The following is a 3,228-nucleotide window of genomic DNA, read 5'->3' as shown; positions in this document are numbered from 1 at the left end:
ACGGACCCAGAGGACACACCATCTCAGTGGTCTCTGATGAGTGCCTCATTCCCCGCTCCGCACCCCAAGGGTCAGGGAGCTTGGCCGAGGGCCAGCCGGCGGGAGGGGGGAGTGGATTTAACACAGGCCAGTGGCTTCTATCCCCAGCGGCTCTGCTGGAGTGGGGAGCTGTGGGCAGAGAGCCCCTGAAAGGGGAAAATCCACTGTGTCTTATTTGCCTGGGGGGGCTTCCTCGGATTTATTCGCCCCCCTAATTCTGTCTGGCTTAGGCTCGCGTGAAGACTCCCCCTCCCACCACACGGCACCGTGGGAGCCCAGAGCCCCCAGACTCTCCATCTCTCTGCCTCTGTCTCTGTGTCTCTCTCTCTGCCTGTCTCCGGCTCTCAGTGTCACCCATCTGCCAGGCCTGGGGGGCTTAGACAGGCAGGGGGCAGGGGGTTCAGTCATACGAGCCGGGGATGGGCTCCCACAGACCGACCTGCCACGGATGAGGGCGGGTGTGCCCGCTTCACGTGGCCCCGGGTGACAGAGCCCGCAGCTGCCAGCCAGGGCCCCAGGAATGCTGCGTGGCCAGGTGTCGCTCAATGAGACGGGTGGTGCATAGCCTCCCTCGCACCTCCAGCTATTTCCTGGGCGCCTGTCATCTCCCAGGGAGACACTGGGCCCCGCGGGGCGGCAGACCGTTTCCTTCCGGCTCCCTGCGGCACCTGCCTGGGGACCCGTTCACCCACCCTGCAGGCCCCACTCTCCAGGGAGTCTTGAGGCCCTGAGGAGAGGAGATGGCTGTGGGCGACCCCCGGGGTCCTCAGGGCAATGGGGTGGGGGGCACTTGCCCCACGACTTTGCAGGACAATACGTTGTTTCTCAGGGTAATGACATTATCGGGAACGCGGTCAACCCGAGTGGTCTTACATGACTATGTATGTGAGCGTGCGTGTGCCTCTCTCTCTCTCTCTCTCTCTCTCTCTCTCTCTCTCTCTCTCTCTTTTTCTCCCTGTCTACCTTTTCCTTCTTCAGTCTGGAATCCATGGTAGAGACTGGTCAGAAGCATTTAGGTCCCGGGTTGGGCTCAGCTCCTCTGTGTCCCCTCTGGGCCCCGCAGGAGCAAACTTGCTGTAGGCGGGGAGGCTGGGGGGCGGGGGCAGCAGGGTCTGGGAGGCCACGGACGAGGAGGTACCACGCCAGCAGCAGGGATATCCCGATCTACCCCTGGCCCCAGCAAACACCCCCGTGGGCCTCAGGCTGCACACCCCGCTGACGCCTGTGTGCCCATCCTTTGTCCCTGGGATGGCTCCAGGCAGCGGCCGCCTTCAGCCGGCCCGGCCTTCATCCAAGGCCCATTGCAGCCCTGAGAGTCCACCAGGCCTCCCCACCTCCAGGCGCTCAGAAACCGTCCACCGTCATCTCCCGCCAGGCCTGGCCAGGGGGCGGATCTGGGACGGGTAAGTCAGCTCCCCTGAAGCCCGGCCTGGGGACCGGCACCTCGCCGTTCTGCCCGCTCACTGGTACGACAGGCAGGACGCCAGGGAAGGCTGAGCGGTGAAGGGCAGGCGCGTGGCAGGTGCCTCGGGTGGAGGCGGCACTGTTGGCCACTGGCGAGGGCAGGGCCCCGGGCGTGCTGACACCAAATCCTGGGTGTCGGCTCTCGAGCCGCGGTGCCTCCAGGACCGGCCGGCGTCACTGCTCCTCTGCCCTCTGTATTCCTTCTGAGGATGTGTCCCGACGGGAAAGCGTTTTTCTCCCTCTAACGCTCCTTTGGCAATGGGACCCAATAGGGATGGATGGGGCAGGGGTGCCTACGACCCCCCATGGGAGCACTCTGTCCCGCTGGTGCACCAGGCCTCACCGAGTGGGGAGGTGGTTACAAGGCAGAAGGTAACGAGGGGCTGCCCCCGGGGAGGCCGGGAAGAGGGAGGCAGAGCTGGGGACGGTGCGCAGAGGGGACTCGGGCAAGAGCGAGGCAGGTGTGTGGCCGGTGGTGAGGGACGGGTGGTGCCCTCCAGGAGCTCCTCCTGCCCAGACCCGTGGCCCAGGAGCCCCCTGCCAGGACCAGTGATGCACTCATTCCCCGCGGGTGGGGGGCCACGTGGGCAATGCGCGTTGGGCCTGTCGCCTGGTGCCAGCCAGGACCCAGGACCGTCATCAGGGCACGATTGGACAGGCAGCATGGTCCCAACGCTGGCGTTCCACAAGCTCCTGCTGTGCGCCGGGAATGGTGACCAGCACCGTCAGGACCCCATGACCCTTCGCGCCCCCTGCAGGACGGACCAGTGACCCCTATTCACGGGTGGCCGAACCGAGGTTCAGAGCGGGAGAGCACCTTATGGCGGGTGACCCGGAGGCAGGGGCCTGGCCGGCTCACTGCACAGCACCCCAGAGGGCTCCGGCTCCCCCGGCGAAGTTCTGATATAAAGCTGAGACTCTTCTAGCCCAGGGACCCTGGCTCCCTGGTCCTCCTGCTTCAAGGAAGGAAAACGAGATGCTTTCCCTGTGGTGACGCTACATCGCTCCCCTGTTCCGCCATTCACGCCAATATCCCTGTGAGGGCTTTCTCGGCACCGGGCCCCTGGCCGCAGCCCCGGGGACCATAGGGGCTAGCGGCAGTGGCCTCACGGGGAAGTTGCGCTCAGGCCTGGCAGAGGTGGGGCCCAAGGCGGCCCCTGCCCTTACAACGATGCCAGCTCAGGGGGCACCCCAAGGAGGCGGGCCTGGAGGAGTGTGGTAGCCCCGCCCCGCGCCCGGCCGAGCCAGCAGCACCCACGAAGCAGGCAGCAAGGCCTTGCCCAGCTCCTGTGGTCACGGGGGAGGGCAAGTAGGATGAGCTGCCAGGCCGCCAGCGCTCTGGGCACAGATGGTTCTCGTTCCCGCTGCCTCTCTTCCGCAGGAAAAACAAACTAGCCCGGGGCCAACAGGCTCTGTTTTATCTTGTGTTTATTTTTGTTGCCATTTGCCTTTGCCTGAAGCCAGCGGCCCTGTGGGCTGCAGTTCTGCAGAGGGTCCAGCGAGAAGGCCCTGGCATTTCCCTGACCTTAGTTAGGGCAGCTCTCCCAGGAGGGGTGGCCGGGCTTCTGAGGACAGTAGTCCACTTCCTGCTCCCAGACTTGTCCCTGTCCCGTGGGGCACAGTGACTTTTCCCAGGTTTGGAGTCTTCTGGAGGCACCAGCAGAGCTGGGATTGAGGCCAGCTGGACAGAGGCAGGTGAGATCCACGGGGGGGGGGGGGGGGGGC

This window comes from Panthera uncia, chromosome D4 (assembly GCF_023721935.1).
Source record: "Panthera uncia isolate 11264 chromosome D4, Puncia_PCG_1.0, whole genome shotgun sequence".
NCBI classification, from domain to species: Eukaryota; Metazoa; Chordata; class Mammalia; order Carnivora; family Felidae; genus Panthera; species Panthera uncia.
This window is presented reverse-complemented; position numbering follows the sequence as displayed.